The following is a 17,798-nucleotide window of genomic DNA, read 5'->3' on the forward strand; positions in this document are numbered from 1 at the left end:
CCCCGCTGGCACCGCGCCCTCGCCGCCCCCTCCGCGGCCGTGTGCCATCCGCGCGGAAGCCGGGACCCGGGACCCGGGGCGCGGGCTGGGGCGGGGGCGAAGGGAGGAGGCGACCCGCTTGTTATTGTCCGCTCGCTGCCTGGCGCCCGCTGTCCCCCCGCCCCCAGCTGCCCACCCAGCCCCCACCCCGCCCGGGCAGCCCGCGGGGGCTCCGGGCACCGACGTGCGCGCGTGCATGCTTGGCCCTGCTCCCTGCCACAGCAGCGCCCGACCCGGGGCGTGCGTGCACCGCGTAGTCGGCGATCGGAGTCCCGAAGCCGCTTCCAGTGCGTGTGGGCACGGGTGTAGACAGTGCGTGGAAAGGCTGTGCTTTGGGGGAGCCGGGGTGTCTGTGCTCTGCGCGCGTGGCACCCGATACTCCACGGGGAAAGGATGGACGTGCCTAGGTGGACGGTGCGCTGGACACGACGTGTGTGGCGTGGAGGAGGCCAGCTCCGGGGTCGGCGACCGGCTCTTTGGGACAGTTTGCGTGGAAGTGCGGCGTATTCAAGAGAGAGAGGCAACAGTTTGGGGCAAGGCAGGCAGGGGTTAGGAAGAAAAGGCAAACTGAGTTAATGATCCCAGGGTGTCTAGCGGAGAAAGTGGCAACCTTGTAGATGGAAACACCTCTTCCCCCGCCCCCCCCCCCAAAAAAAAGCATTTGACACAGTGTAGGGAAGAGTGACATCTAATTCCTCGCTTTGAGTTTGCATGAAGGGCCTAAGGGTTACTGAGATATAAACAGGATTGTGTGGGAAAAGCAGCGCCATTTTTATTCAGAAAAGAAAGTTTGGGAGTGTTTGTCAGAGTGACATTTAGGGTAGTTGGTGGGGCAGAGATAATTGCTTTAGCCCCAGGCTAGAGGTAGTTCACTGAAAATTTTGCTTAAAATTATTTCAAGTGGACTTGATCTAGAAGTGTTTGCACTTTCCAAGGGATCCAGGTTCACTGTCCGCCCGAATGTGTTGCTGTCATTGATGTCATCAGGGATTTCATTTATAATACTGGATTCCTCTGTGTCCAGACTCCGTTTCATAGCAGCAAGACGGGAAACGACCCCTGTGTCTAACGTTATGACACTAAGTGCTTTGTGCTTCAGTGTTTTAAAAAGTTAAATAGAAGTATGTTCAATGAGTATAAAAAAATTCTACCTCTGTTCAGATCTGAATTCCTTACTTATAGTTCAGTAATAGCTGTTGGTTCTTAGTAAATACCTATCCCCCATACATCTTGAACTACAGTTATAATGTGAATCTTGCTAATAGATTCAAGTGCCACTAGTGAAATTAATCGCATACTATAAGAAAGTAGTCTTCTCTGTTTATTAGTAAACTGATCAGAACTTACGGTTTTTCGTCTTCTCAGCCCTGTGGAGAATTCTCACTTTTCTGAAGTGAAGCACAGTGTATGGCCTTTTAGTGTATTAGTACCTCCTTGACTTAAGTAGGTTGCTGCCAAGGTATCAGCAAATGCAGGGTAGGTATCTGTTTAAAAATTGTTTTGCCAATGAGAGCAAGAGAGATAGGCCTATAGCTTTTCACTTATCTTGGGGAACAGGATTATGCTCTCTTTCTCCCTCTTCCTCTCTGTTTCATTTTCTCTCTCCCTATCACGATGAAATATTTTCTCTACTGCACTCATGGCTTCTAATTTATATAATGCCTGTGACTTTAAAAGTGATTTAATATAATAAACTCATTTAAAAATCTCAGCAATCCGGAGCAGGTTCTTTTTAGTGCTGACATAAGCAGGAGAATCAAGGGAAGGGGACAGGACTTAAAATTTTGACTTTCCTCCTTTATTATCTACAGGTTTTGATTTGGTACCTTGGACACCTTTGTTCTCTTGAGACCATTCTGAATTTGCATAGCCACTTGTATTTTGGGTTGTTTTCTCTTAGCAAGTCTTAAGAATATTGGATTAATACCACACAAGCCTTAACTTTTTATGGTAATAATAAACTGTTTCTCTGAAGCACCGAAGAATTGACTTTTTTGCTGATAAAGCACTTGGAATAACTGAAAAATCATTTAGTAAAATTGGATGAAAAAGTAGTCACTGAGCCAGTATTTTGAAGTTGAGCAAAATAGAAATTAACTTTGGTTACATGTAAATAACTGGGTCCCAGTTGAGAGAAAGCCTAAGAACTAGTTGTAATCAAATAGAGTGATTCAACAGGAAAAAGACAAATCAGGAGATGAAAAGTGTGAAAATATAACTTTTTAGTGTGTTAATTTGGTATACACTAATTAACAGTGTTTTGAAAATTTAGGAAATTATAAAAGCAGTTATTTGATGTCAGAGGAAGAAAAGGACCTTAGAGCCAGAAAATAGTTAAACTTTTTTACTAGAGTGAGTGTGGAATTTACAAAATGATAGAAAGTACTGGTATGTATGGATAGAAGAATGCAGGTTGCAGGGTCAGGTAGGAGAGAAAGGAGGAAATATGTTGCAGTAAAGACCAGGCAAGGAACAGGGACAAAAGATCTTGCCTGCCTTAGGCTCCTGGATTCTTTCATCTTTTCTGAGAATTCCAGAGTGACCTTGAGGTAACCATAGTATTTGTTCAGTAGGTCTTATATTTAACTAAAAATATAAAATCTGGTATTGAGTGAGGTTCGATGATGCCTTAAGATGGGAAATATTTAGCATCTGATGTTTCCCCTTTCTAGGCCTTGCATTCCAGGCGACTTTATTTCTAGGGTGGTTAGTTATCATTAAAGGAATATCTGTGGGGATTTGGACTGAGGGAGAGACAAGGGCCAAACGTGCTATCGAGAAGACATCAGATGTCATTGAACAGAACCGTATTCTTTATTAGTTGGCTATGTGGTGAATTTTTTAAAAACCCCAACATGAATACCAAACAAGGGAGAATAATTGTGTCCAGATCAACCTATTTTTTTAAGAGGTTTTTTGTTTTTGTTTTTTAACCTGAACATATATGTTCTATTGCATTTGACTTACCTCACTTCTGAGTTATCAGACTGAGGGGCTCTCTAGCCCTCTCCTTCCTCCCTCTCTTTACCCTTCCTTTCCTTTCCTGTCAAACCATTTTTCTTTCCTTATTTCCCTTGACGCTGTAATTACTATGAAATTGGAGTAAGATTCCCTGGTGACATGATGTCCAGGATGGCATACTTGGCCGACAGCCAGTGAGGGATGAGACTGACCTCATCGAACAGTCCTGTTTGGGGACAGGGTCCTTGTTTTAGAGATGACGTGCTGAACTTTTTGGGGTGGGGAGAGGGGGCAAGAGGGAGACTTGAGATACTCGGAAAGGTTTGGAGGAGGGAGGAAGAAGGACCAGCCTTTGTAACCAATCCTGCCAAGTCAGGTAATAATTATCACGGGTCACATCTTACAGTTTTTAAATCTTTTTCACATGCGTTATATTATTTTCCTGCGTCCTCACAACACCTTATGAAGTCAGATAAAATTCAAGTCCTGAAGTGTTTTAGCTTCAGGTACGTATGTACATATGGTATTAAGCATTTGAGTAAAAGGTCCATTTTAATTTCTATTCTGAACACGTGGCAAATCATTTTGACAGATCCGTGTTTTAGATGCAGGTTGCCAGTGTATTTTTGGAGGACAGGGTGGAGAGGAAGAGCTTTCCCAACACTGGAGTGCTGGTGGTGATGGCTGGAGTGGGGAAAGCCATGTGTGTACAGAGGAAGAATCCTCGTTTCCTGCTTTTTGGCCATTTCGTTGATTGGCGGATTGCTGTATATTCTCCCCCGCCCCATGCCATGTAGACAACCAATGAAGTGAAATAATATATTAGGGAAAAGAATAGTTTAGAACATTAACTGCTTTAATCCTCTTACAATTCTGTGTTGTGATGAACCCTGTTGTATAGATGAAGAAATAAATGACGTTCTCAGTTTTGAGCCTTTTGAAGATAATGACTTTTAGGAGCAGAAGGTGAATGGCAACCAAACAAGAAAATCAAAGGTGTGTTTTATTTTAAAGTGGCCATTTGAATGCTTTAGGTTTTGGACACAAGTATCTAACTCACTTGTCGCACCTGTCTACTTTTACAGCCGTAGTGAGCCTCGGCCTTCATACTGAGAGCCCTGCCATACTGAGGCAATCTGCTGTGGAAGATTCCTTTTCATCAGGAAGGCATATGGGCCTGAGAATCTTGAATCTGTATTTTGGGCCCTGTCAGTTAACTAATTTTAGAAATGTCACTTTACATAAATGAGTTTCCCCCTGTGTAAAATGTGTGTTGCACTTAGTTTTAAAATTCCATGATTCTGTGTTTGTTTCATCAAGCTGCCTCAAATTCTTTTTGGACCGAGTTGGAGGGAATATAAATATGAACTCAGGGGAGGAAAAGGGGCTAATAAATTTCGAAGTTGAAACTGCCTCTGTGGTTAATCTGAGGCAGTGAGGCCAAGGACCGCGTGGCCTAAACTGTAGTCCATGTCGGTTTCCCTGTGTCTGTTTCCCTTCATCGGTAGGAAGTAGTCATGCTGTGGTGATGACTGGCTTGGAACCAGATTCTGCCAGCCTTGTGCTCGTTGGTAAATTACTGTATATTTCTTTAAGGCCCAGTTTCCTCACCTATAAAATAAAGATAATAAATAGTAGCTATTTGTAGATTATTGTGGAGATTAAAATACATAATCTATGTAAAGTACCTGGCCCCTAGTATACATCTGCTGCACGTTCCTTTCTTCTTTACAAATTATGAAATATTTGGAACTTGTCTTCTGTTTTTCTTTTGGGAAGTTAACATCTGTTCACATATATTCCATTTTAAATCTCTAGGACTTCCTTTTTAGGAAGGGAGATATCAGGCTCAGGTTCAGTCCTATTCCCCACACAGTGATTAAAGTAGGATTAAAATCTCATTTTGAATTTGGAGTCAAAAGTGGTTTTTCTGCTTCCTCACTGTTCAAGAGTTCTTTGTCCCCTGCTTTAAAAGTGCTTCCTGTGTTATTACTGCCTCGATAGGTACAAATAACCCTAGTCTCTGTTTACTGTGGCACATCAGGGCTGACTTTCCAGGGAAATAATCAAAACAGCTCACACACAGCTTTTGCCTGCAGTTGATTTAACAGGTGGGAGTCTACGATGATAGAACTTGGCAAGACTTCTTTAAAATAAAACAACCTGTAAACAGGGCCCCCAGCAGAGCGATCATTTAATGATTTTACAAATGACGTGGGTCCTGCTTTGGTAAACGTGTAGGATTTGGAAAAGGGGAGGGATAGCTGATGTGTGGAAAGATAGAATTCGGATTCAGGAGATCCGAATAGGCAGCAATGATGTGCCCCCCTCCTTTGCTTATCAGAAGCCTCACTGTTCTTCCAAGCCCGCATCCAGTGCACCTTGCAGATGAATCTTTTCCTGAATCCCATCCGATGTGACTGCTGTTGTATTTGAACCACAGTAGCATTTTGGATTTGGCACTGTGCTGGCATTTACACTCTGCTTAATGTTGTATGTATCTGGCAGGGTTCTGGTAGGAGACAGATTGAACTAGGTAACCAAGGAGACTTTAAGAACCATTTACTAAGATATGGGCAGGTTTAGGGAAATCGGCAAGGAATAGGGTGGTCTCCCAGGACCAGCTCCTCTAGGCCTGGAGGGGCCAGAGGAAGGAAGGGCAGAGCCCTAAGGGGGTCAGAACCCCACGAGGGGAGCTGTAGGGGCTTCTGTCAGGAGCAGCTGTGGCCCCCAACGAGGGACCCATCCAGCCTGCGGTAGCCTTGAGGGAGGGGGTGAGGGGAGATGAATACCCCACTCCCTCCCATCCTCTCTTTCCTGCTGGTGCCTCCTTCAGAGGGCAAGTTGATACTTTGGGGGCGCAGAGGACAGTGGAGAGTGGGTCTGGAGGCCGTGGAAATCCTGTGCAGGACGTTGTGATTACTGACATGTCCTTTACAGTGTTACTCATCTCTCTACGTGATGAACACAAATAAAACACCTTTTGTCAGGCCCTTAAGGCACATCCTTATTCTGTCTCTTTCTTCTCAGTCACACGTTTTGAAAGAACAGTTGCATCTTGCTAATCTCTGCTCACTCTTACACCATCATAACCAGGCTTCTGCCTGCAACACTGGTAGCCACATCTAGCGCAAACTGCGTAATACTGATTAGTTACTTCTTGCTTAAACCTCTTCCCAGCTTCCCTGCTGCCCTTTGCAGTGCTTTTTCAAGTGTGGCTGTGAGACCACTTGTATCAAAAATCATGTGGGATTGTTGTTATATATTCCCAGGCTCTACCCAGAGCTACCCAGCGAGGGCCAGGGAACCTGCATTTTTAAGCAGGCTCATTCTTACCCACCTTCTCCTACCATCAGAGGTAGAGAGCTACCTGGCCACATTTTTTTTAAGTTTCTCCATATTACTAAAAGGTTATCAAAGTGTGATGCATTTTTTAAATGTTTGCGTTTAACCGATTAACTTCTAATCTCCAAAAGGTCATGCAGTGTCATTGTGCTGTTGACAATATAGTCACAATATACGGGAAGAATAAAATTCGTAAGTGCACACTAGGCGGTGTGGCCCCCAGTTTTCAGCTGAATCATGTCTATGTCCCTTTCCAGTCCTGTCACTGGATCTCTGGTGACTGCCTGTGTAACCTCACGTGTAGAAAATGTCAGAAGTCTAACTTTGGGGTCCTTGTGGGCTGAGAGGCCTGCCCCGTGAGAGGCCCTGCCCCACGCATTCTCAGGCCTGCTTTATCTCTGGGAACCCTTGGCCCACAGGAGAGGCCTAGAACCTCCCGAATATGGCTGCCAGCTCCTTTTCTGTTATTTGGGCCCTGCCCCTACTTTGGCCACCCCTCACACACCCACACTCTCTCCCCAGAGGAGCAGGAAATTGCCAGAAGCCCCCATGCATGTGGCAGTGGCTGGGCTGGAAGTGCAGTCCTGTTCTGCTGCCCGAAGGACCTGCAGAACCAGTTAAGTTCCCCCAATACGTTTCCTTATCTTTTAACTCCATGCCTTTGATCAAACTATTTCCTCTGCCTGGAACCCCCTCCACACTCCTTTGGGTCGGCAAACCCATCTTTTGCAGTACTCTGCTAAAGCTTATGCCTCCCGGATGAAGCTTTTAAAGATCTGGCCCGTCCTTTCCAGTGGCGCGTCACTCCCCATGGGGCCACTTGTGCGCGTCTAATGCAGGTACAAGCGGTAGGTAAGTACATGCTGCTGCCTGAGGCTGTGGGCATCCCCGGCGGAGCCCCTTCGAGGAGCTGTTCCTCGAACCTCTGCCGCGGTTCTGCAGTGAGGCTGGCGCTGCAGAAGCAGCTCGAAGAGAAGATAGACAGGTAGCCGTCCTGCTCAACCTCTGTCCTTCGCTCTGGGCTCCCCCAGCCTCTCCTGTGTCTTCCAAGCAAAAGTCCAGCATCGCCTCGGTCTGGCTTTTTCAGGAGGGGGGTAAGGGGCACACGTTGGGGGTCTTTGCCCCTTTCCACAGCTGCCTGTCAAGGGTGTGTATCGTCCTCGCTCTCGGAAGTGGTGGTCCGAGAGCCCCCGCTGATTGGCGGTGATTTGGCCGCCCTTGCCCTTGTCAGTCGGGGCCTCGGGGGAGCTGCCTCGGCTTTCCCTGCTCTGATGGCACCTGCAGCACTTCATTTCTGTTGCTTACTTCGCGCGCCTCCCTGCCAGGGTGTAGACTCCTCAGGCACAGAGCCTCTTACCAGGTTTGCCTCTCTCGCGCTCAGCACCGCCGGGCACGGAGGGCGTCCGGAGTGAGCGGCTCGCGTGGCGGGAGCACAGACCAGCTAAAGTTCCGCTCATCACTGATTAGCGGGGCGGTCCAGGCACTGACTGCGCTTTCCTAAGCGGCAGGTTGCTGGTGTGTATCCCGGGGCGGGTGAGGGCCTCTCCCGCAGGGCTGAGGTTGGCATCAGGGGTCCTGCCGGCAGAGGGCCGAGCACGCAGAGCTCAGTCTGTGCTGGGTGTCGCAGCTGCCGAGCTGCTTTTCCAGGGCTTGTGGAGGACACGGTGTGTACATCCCTCGGGTGCATCAGGGTGTGCAGTGCCCGTTTGCCGTGATGCATTTTGCAGGCATTGGAGGGTCCGGCGTGTGGGGACAGTGTGCTGGCCGTGCGGGATACAGAGGAGAAGGAGGCTGCAGCTTAATGCAGTGGTTCTCACACTTTTCAAGGCAGCAGCTACCAGAGGAGTTGGCCGGGCGGCCAGGCGGAGGCTCCCGGCTGGGGTGGTACCCGTGCCCAGCTTCTGAGCAGCCCTGCGCCAGGGGCTCTCAGGGATCCTTTTCCCGGGGACACTTCACTTTTCCAGCGTCTTTCGTTGACACCCACACCCTCCCTGGCTGGAAGGCTAGTCGTGGGGTCAGGACAGCAGTGGCGTCCCCTCCCTGGATGGGGTGCTGCCTTGTCTCTGCAGCTCCTTCGGCTCCCCAGCTGGCCGAGCTCCGCAGATCAGGGTCAGGTCACTGTGACTCGGTCCCTCCGTGTGGGCACTGCTGTGTTTCCTCCTAGCTGCACAGCCGCGGGAGTTACGGGGTGCCTCTGATGTGAGTGTTTACGTAAAGGGCTACACAGTACATCTCTGTGGGTTAGAAGGAAGCTGTGTAAACCTTTCTGGCTGACTTTTATTTTCCTCAGGAGGGTTACTTAAAAGGAGATGTGCAAAGCATTGAAGAATTTTGGAGGAATGTGACTGAGGATTCAAAGGAAAATGAAGATAACTGTGGGAGGTACCAGTTATCCCCAGCTAGACGATTACACTGTCATTACACTGTTGGGTGATAAGAGGTGACTGGAAAGAGAAGCTCTATCAGCATTGTTATCAAGCTATTCAGAAAAAAGGCCTTCAGAGTGCAGAACTGTCTTTCTCCAGAAAGAACAAAGGGCTGTCCTTACAGCGCTGTGGGCGGGGCCCTGCAAGAGGGCTCCTTGCTGATCCACCCCCTTGTCCCCCAGCCGGCCATTCCGGGGAAGCCTGGCTTTTGGCCGGCAGCAGGTGTCATCAGGGGATCCTCCCCGGGCGGCCTGTGTCCTTGTGGAGTGAGGAAGCCAGGGGCAGCCCAGTTGCCAACTAGAGGGACCTCCCTCTTCCGTGAACGTCTGGGCCTCTGACCAGCTCGCCTTGCTCCTGTCTTGGCATCGGACGGAGATGCCACATACTTTCTGTCTTAAGCCATAATCCCATAGAAACTTTTTTAGTTTTTAGAGGTTTTCTGTGCCAAACTAGATATCTGTGGAAGGTCAGAGTTGTAGACAATATATACTTTTAGACATATTTAAGTTACTCAGTTACATGTTATTTTAAAATAAATAGCTCCCAGCTTATACAGACAAAAAATTCTGAATCCTTTCAGTTTCTTTTTTAAGGTAGATTATAGGTAAAACTAAGCATATGAAAGACATTCAGGTGATACTTACCTTGTTAAAACTGGAGAGAGAGGCTCTGCCTTTTGCAAAACCACTAGTTTCAAAACCGCTCGTCCTTTGGGTGCACAATGAATAGTGATTGAGTTGAATGTATCTAATTTAACAACATCAAATTTCAAAGATAAATGTAAAGACTTGCGGTGAAGTTCTCGAAGTTAACTGTATAGAAGGAGACTTGCCTGAGACCAGGATTAAATTTTATGAATAAATCATGGGAGTTTCTGTTTACTGTAAGATGTTGTTACCTGATGAGGTCATGGGTTAGGTGAAGTAGTTAATGCCAACATAAATTCCAAATTCACATGGCTAGAGGTTGCCGGGCAGGGAACATGAATGGATATGAATGTAGATGTGGCCATTTTCTGAGATATGGACAGCATGACCACGTGAAAATCCCATGCCCAGGCTAAAAGCAAAGCCCCCCTCACATTTGCTGGTGGTTACCAAAGCTGATTTTTCAAGGGAAGCTGGAATTCTGGAGTTTTTGGTGAAAATTTGTGATTTTTAAAATTTTGGCTGAAGTTTTCTTAAGTCTTCTGTTTTTTGAGCCCAAAAAACATAGCTAGGCCAGATTTAGCTTATTGGCCATCAGGAAGTAGGTAGCAGTTTCTATTATAGTTGGTGGTGGTCATTCCAATCTGAAGAACACTGTGCTCTTCTGAGATGTCGGAGGACCCGATTATAACCATAGCAGGACAGTCAGGGCTGCAGAAGGCTTGGGAGCCATGTCATGGGATTGTTGAAGATGTAATTCTTGTATTTCATCACTTAGTAATTTCGTCCTTAAACTGGCCAGCAGGATTTCAGGTTAAATTTTGTCTGACTAGTTCTAGTCGTTTGGAGAGGGTCACACCTTAGAAATAATCTTGAAAGTTAATATCCCATTAAAGTGGGAAGGTTGGACTTTCACACCGCTATCATTTTGTTCTTTTTGCAGATCCAGTATTTCAGTTATTAACTGGCCTAAGTGGTCAAGGCTATCTTATGGTGTGATGTTAAAAAAAAAATGTCTAGCTAATAGAGAATGAAGTCTCTTGGAAAGGTCTTGATTGCCCAATAAGCCCCTACCAATGTTTCAGGTTTTTAACGTGTACATTGAGTTCTGGACAGCATATTTTACCTTGTGATAACTATTCAGGTTTTGGAGTTTAACTTTAATCTACAGTGCGTTTCACTGCAGGTGTTAGGGTGCCTTTTCTAATACTGGGACTGGCACAGCTGTTCATGTGAGCTGCTTACCAAGGATAGAAGTGATGAAGATTTTTGGTGTCTGCGTAGAGCCGAGGGGACAAGGTAGAAGTACCCTTTGGCTGGCATTTAGTATCTCTGGGGATGGCTAAGTGTCCTCAGTCTAAGATTGTCATCCTTCTATGCGGTCCCTGTAGCTTTCCTGTAGTATGAGACTAGTTATGTCTTCTCCTTTTGTTCTTGGAAAATATTTTAAAAGCCACATAGTAAAGGAAAATCTTGGTATATTCGGCATCACAGCATTGAGCTTCAGCCTTCCGTTAGATTTGAATGGAAATTCTGATCAACTAGTCAAAATCAAAGAACAGAATTTTGGGGTATTGTCGGTATCGTTGGGTATTTGCTACACTTTTCCATATGGATTGGAAGGATTCGTTTCTAAAGAGTTAGAGTTCTCTTTTAAAGTATAGGGAATATAAATTAACGGGGAACTAAGTATGCTGTTCCAAGTAGGCTTTTGGCACAGGCTCAGTTTCAGCACATAGGACTATGAAATGATTGATGCAATAGCTTTGCTAGGAACGTGGCATTTGGTAGGAAACGTGTGAGTCGATTTAGAAAAAAATCCTGCTCGGAATATTAAAGACAAAAGGATGTTGGGACCATTTCAGCAAAGACAAAATAGATTAGAATCGTGCCAGAGGGCTGGTCGTGGATCGTTTTCCTTCTTATATTGATTTTATTGAAAGCAGGAACCTCTGGAAAATAATGGAAATATTAAATTGCTTTTGCCCATTTTGTCCCTAACTCCAGATTTGGTAAACGCACCTTTCAGCTGTTGTAAAATGAAGGTGAATGTCAGTACAGACCAGCTCCCTGGCTGGGCTAGTACTGTGGGTAGCAAGGAGATTAGCTATCTTTATGTTGGACAGTAAACAGTGAGCAGCAGGGCAAGGTTCAGCCAGGGAAAAGCAAGTGTGTATTAGTATAAGTTATATATCCGGGAAGATGGACTGGATCAAAATTAAGAGCCTTCTCTCGTGCTGGGACCCAAGGAAACGAGGTAGTAGCAGTGCCGAAGACAGACCTTTGACAAATGGACATCATTCTGAGAATCGTAGAGTAGGAAAGTTTTAGTCTATAGTGAGTGTTGTTACTTTTATAACATTTTTATAAAAGGAAGTTGCTGGCTTATTGGTATAATTTTAGAGGTTACGAATTACCATTTTGGCAGTAAAGATGGAAAAGGGTAAGTAGGTATTGTTGTTCATCGAGCACCTGGTATAGGCCAGGGGTTTTCTAGGCCCTGGAGGGATGCAAAGATGAGTGAGAGCTGGTCTGGCTCCTGAGCTTCTAGTCTAGAGGGAAGAGAAAGACTGATACATCTGCACAGCATGTAAAGGTGTGTCAGGTGGACTTAGCTTGGATAAAGCTGCTGCAGGGAGTCCCAACAATAAGTCAGGGCCTTTTTTGTTTTTTGTGGTACGCGGGCCTCTCACTGTTGTGGCCTCTCCTGTTGCGGAGCACAGGCTCCGGACGCGCAGGCTCAGCGGCCATGGCTCATGGGCCCAGCCGCTCCACGGCATGTGGGATCTTCCCGGACCGGGGCACGAACCCGTGTTCCCTGCATCGGCAGGCGGACTCTCAACCACTGCGCCACCAGGGAAGCCCAGTCAGGGCCTTTAAAGGTAATAGACTACTTGTTTTCTCACATAAGTTTTGATGTAAATGGTCCAGATTGGTGGATAGTTCCACTTCACTTGGTCCTACAGAGACCAGTGTTCCTTCCAACACATCGTTCTACTGCCTGGGGCCTTATCGCCTGATTGCAGGTGAGGCTGGTTTGTTGAGGGCAGTGGTCCTTAAACGTGAGTTTGCATGAGAATCCCCTGTAACACTGGTTAAAACACAGGTTGCTGGGCCCTATGACCAGAGTTTCTGATTCAGTTAAGTCCGAGTTTGCAAGTGTGACAGGTTCCCAGGTGATGTTACTGCTGCTGGTCTGGCAGCCAGACCTTGAGAACTTAGAAGGTTCCAGTCCTCCAGCAGACAAGGGGGGAAAGAACCCTTGTGGCTGCAGGTGTGGGCCAGAAGTGGCACATACGCGTTACTTTGACCGTGCTTCCTTTTGCCAGAGCTCTGTCACGTGGCCACAGGTCACAGCAAGGTTACGGGTGGGGTGAGGGCTAGTAAATGTAGCTCGTCTGTGGGAGGGCAGGGCAGGCTCCACCATGCCGGCATCATCTAGGGAGAAACAGCCGTAACTCGGGCTTGGATTGGTCAGGGCAAGGTAACGTCTGAGCCAGAATCTGGAAGGATAAATTTTCCTGGCATCCCAGAGCAGAAGTGCGACTTGTAGTTAAGGAAGCAGGGAAAGCGGGAAGCAGGGCAGGCTCGCCCTTTGAATAAGTATTGATTGATGGCCAGGCTTTTTGTGAGTCCTTGAGCTGCAGAGACTAGAGGGGAAATGGGCAGGGTCTGATGCAGCTGATTAGAAAGCACACGGGTTTCGTGTGTTAAGAGCCTAGCAGTGAAGACCATGGGTTCAGGAATCAGCTTAGGTTTGAGCTGTGCTTCTGTGTGAGCGGCCTGGACCTTGCTTCATCTGCACTGCTGAGCCTCGTGGGTAGGAAGCACTCTGTAAATGTCAGCGATCATGGTCATCGCACCTTTGGTGTGAACTGCTTGTGTGAAACGAAACCCTCACGGGAGTCTCTGGTGAATGGCCTTCTGGCTTCTGCGTGAACACATCTGTGCTGGAGAGCTTGCTCCCTTCGCTGGGGCAGCCAAGGCCATTTCTGGGTAGCTGTCATGGTTAGAAGGTTTGTCATCTTGGTGCTTACGGACTTTCTGGAACAATCCGGAAGTGGTCTGAGTAAGCCCACTTCTTCATGGTCACCTTTTGGATTGTTGGAGACATTCCGTCTGTCTTCACATGGTTGGCTTATGAACAAGCGCACTTTAGCAAATCAGGTATCGCTACCCCTAAATCTTCTGCTTTGGAATGCAGAGGCTCGTGAGTGAACGTTTCTAGCTGTCCAGGGATGGGTAGCCCTGCACCTGAAAGTCTGGTTTCCAAGGGTTGCCCTCTTTAGAGCATTGCATACTTGTTTGAAGATTTATTGCTTTTTGCCTCTATTATTTGCTAGTATGTACTAAAAATAAAAATAAAATTGCTGATTTGGTAATAGGCATGTTCTTTGAGACAAAGATATTTGAGACACTGATAGAAATCACTAGGCATACCCCGAATACCACTTCTTTAGGCTCAGTGGACTCCTGGTACTCATGGTTTATTGTGTTCAGGCATGAGAAAAAGAGCATCACTGAAGAACGTGGATGAAATGCTGGAAATGTGTTATCTAAGGTTGCCTTTAAATAGGGGCCCATCGAATCACAATTTTGGTCAAATGTCTGATGGCTGAGTGTTAAAATCAATAGTGAGTTAAAGCTGAATATTATCCAGACAAATCTCAAAACTTTCTTTGTCTTCGACTCCTGAAAATGGTTGATGGTGTCCTGTAATCATTTCTGCAAACAGTTGTTTCTTTGTAGATTCAAAATAATAGGAATTCTCTTCTTAAAACATTCTTTTTTTTTCTTAACGTCTTTATTGGAGTATAATTGCTTTACAATGGTGTGTTTACAATGGTGTTTGCTTTATAACAAAGTGAATCAGCTATACATATACATATATCCCCATATCTCCTCCCTCTTGCGTCTCCCTCCCACCCTCCCTATCCCACCCCTCTAGGTGGTCACAAAGGACCCAGCTGATCTCCCTGTGCTGCGCAGCTGCTTCCCACTAGCTATCTGTTTTACATTTGGTAGTGTATATATAAGTCCATGCCACTCTCTCACTTCGTCGCAGCTTACCCTGCCCCCTCCCCGTGTCCTCAAGTCCATTCTCTACGTCTGCGTCTTTATTCCTGTCCTGCCCCTAGGTTCTTCATGACCATTTTTTTTCCTTAGATTCCATATATATGTGTTAGCATACAGTATTTGTTTTTCTCTTTAAAACATTCTTATGAAGACTATTGATCTCAGGTTTAATTAGTGAGAATAAAACATGTTTTGGGAACCCCAATTCTCTTTAACACTTTCCTTTTTTTCCATACTCCTTATATATTTTTATTACATATGTATGATTCATTATGGATATTATTGTTTGTGAGTTTAGCATTCTTTCTCCTTGTGAAATTGAGATGGCAGAGCTAATTATTCTGCTCTTAATTCATTTGCATAAGATGTATAGAATTCCCAAATAGAGCTTTTTCATTAAAAAAGGTCATTTTTTTCATGATTTAAAACTAAATAACTAAAAATCGAATATGGTTCTTAAAGGTTACTTTGTTTTATGTTAGTACACTAAACAATTTTATAAGTATAATAGAATTATAAAATAATATAATCTCTTATTGACTTCTAAAAACATTATAAAAATTTTCCTCAGTGAATATAATGTTCTTCCTAAAGCTGTCGTATAAATGAACCCTTTCTCAACTCTCACACTAACTCATTTGCTTTCCTGTTAATAGTTTCATACTCATCAGTTATAACAGCATTTTACTCTCATGATAACAAGCACATATTCATATTTTAACTGATAGAATATTAATATATAGGCACACAAGGTGATTTCACACCAATTTAAATGTAGAATTCTTATCTATATATTTGAAAGTTAATATTCATTTATGAACAATAGATATGAATGACATGCACTGTTTATATTACTGGTGTTATTTTGCTGATCAGAAATGACAGTAGGATTAAAGACCTAAATGTAAGACAGGAAACCATTAAAATCCTAGATGAAAACATAAGCAGAGCACTCTTTGACATAAATCGTCATAATCTTTTTTTGGATCTGTCTCTGAAGGCAAAGTAAACAAACGCAAAAATAAACAAATGGGACCTAATTAAACTTAAAAGCTTTTGCACAGCAAAGGAAACTATTGACAAAACAAAAAGGTAACCTACTGAATGGGAGAAAATATTTGCAAGTCATATGACAAATAAGGGATTAGTATCCAAAATATATAAACAGCTCATATAGCTCAATATTAAAAAACCAAACAACCCAATTAAAAAATGAGCAGAAGACCTGAATAGACATTTTTCTGAAGACAACATACAGATGGCCAACAGGCACATGAAAAGATGCTCAAGATTGCTAATCACCAGAGAAATGCAAGTCAAAACCACAGTGTTATCACCTCACACCTGTCAGAATGACCATCATCAAAAAGACCACAAATAACAGATGTTAGTGAGGATGTGGAGAAAGGGGAATCCTCCTGCGCTGTTGGTGGGAATGTAAATTGGTGCAGCCACTATGGAAAACAGTATGGAGGTTCCTTAAAAAGCTAAAAATAGAACTACCATATGACTCAGCACTTGCACTCCTGGGTATATATCTGAAGAAAACAGAAGCACTAATTCGAAAAGATATGTGCACCCCAACGTTCATAGCAGCACTTTTACAGCAATGACGATATGGAAGCAACCTAAGTGTCCATCAACAGATGAATGAATAAAGAAGAGGATATATGTGTGTGTGTGTGTGTGTGTGTGTGTGTGTGTGTGTGTGTGTGTGTGTGTGTGTGTGTATATACAGGAATGAAAATTTGCCATTTGCAACAATATGGATAGACCTGGAGGGCATTATGCTTGGTGGAATAAGTCTAACAGAGAAAGACAAATGCTGTATGTTATCACCTATATGTGGAATCTGAAAAATGAAAGGAATGAATATAAAGAAATTTACAGATCTAGGGAACAGACTAGTGGTTACCAGTCTGGAGAGGGAAGCGGGGGAGGGGCAAGATAGGGATAGGGGATTAAGAGGTACAAACTACTATGTATAAAATGAATAATCTACAAGGATATATTGTACGGCATAGGGAATATAGCCCATATTTTATAATAACTTTAAATGGGGTATAATCTATAAAAATATTGAATCACTATGTTGTATACCTGAAAGTAATGTAATATTGTAAGTCAACTGTACTTCAATTGAAAAAAAAAAAAGAAATGATAGATTAGTCTATCTCAAGTGATAAAATTGAGATAAGTGTGAAATTCAAGGACGCTAGAAATGACCAGGAAAACGGCATTAGGCCTTTTTGTCCTTTTACAGGCCAAGATCCAGAGCAAAGCAAAATCGTGGATTTGGGCTGAATAACAGGATGAAACCAAACTTTAGTTCATCTATAACTTGAAAAGTTGGCGAAATTAGGGTTTTTGTTTTGTTTTGTTCTTTGCTCATTAGGAGCTGATTCTTCTCTTATAACATGTAGATGTGTTTGACATTTGTGCATTTCCAATTTCGTGTGTTTTCACTAATGTATTTTATATCCTAATAGGGAACTGAATATAGTTTGTGTGTTTTCTATCTGATTTTAAAAGTAATATATACTCATTGTATAAAATTTATAAAACACAGAAAGGTATAAGATGAAAATTTAAAAATCACTCATTGTTCTTCAACTTTTGCTAACTTTCTTTTTAGTGTGTGTATATTTAAACAAAATTACCTGCATACTGAATGTAAGATTTTTGTAACCTTTTGTTTTTACGTAACACTTTGAGAGTCACTTCCAATTTTATTAAATTGATTTTCAAAACCAATATAGTGTTCCATCATTTGGATATATCATAGTTAATTATTCCTCTGTTGTGTACAATTTTTTGCTATCATGATATTGCAGTAAATTTCTTTATATATTTGTTTGGTGCATATAGCTGTTTATTTCCTTAGGAAAAGAAGTTTCCCGAGTCTGAAACAATATGCAGAATCACTGGTTTTGAAACAATTATTAGAACTTTTGCTTTTGCTTTTAATTTATTACAGTTTGTTTTCTCCTTTAATATTTTAAGTTGTTTTCACTTTTTATTTCTTCATACTTGCACCCTTTAGAAGTTACATTGCCTTGTCCTTCAGTACTTGAATGTTTTGTGAGTCAGAAAGTTACCGGAACTCCCCAGCTTGGGTGGTGCCAGCTCTGGTCCAGTGGCTGTGCTTTCCCCACTGCCTTTACCAAGTGTTAAAAGGATGGAGATTATGCCTTAGAGGCGTGGCCTCCTTTCACCCCTTGCCTCCGGTGTCTTCTGCTCTGTTTCTGTGTCTGTTTACTAGGTTATTTCCCCCACTAGATGGATCTTCCTTCTCTCCATTGCT

At 44.0% G+C, this 17,798-nt stretch overlaps 1 protein-coding gene and 1 long non-coding RNA gene across 2 annotated transcripts in view; both read left to right on the forward strand.

Annotated features, from left to right (window-relative positions):
* Nucleotides 1-17,798, forward strand: part of MBOAT2 (membrane bound O-acyltransferase domain containing 2) — a 117,949-nt gene that overhangs the window by 227 nt on the left and 99,924 nt on the right. The gene's annotated exons all lie outside the window — the stretch shown is intronic.
* Nucleotides 4-11,955, forward strand: LOC117203274 (uncharacterized). Its single transcript, XR_004485968.2, has 3 exons — nt 4-1,515; nt 3,902-3,996; nt 4,086-11,955. It is a non-coding gene; the product is annotated as an uncharacterized LOC117203274 (long non-coding RNA).

The sequence above is a fragment of the Orcinus orca genome, chromosome 13 (assembly GCF_937001465.1).
Source record: "Orcinus orca chromosome 13, mOrcOrc1.1, whole genome shotgun sequence".
NCBI lineage: Eukaryota > Metazoa > Chordata > Mammalia > Artiodactyla > Delphinidae > Orcinus > Orcinus orca.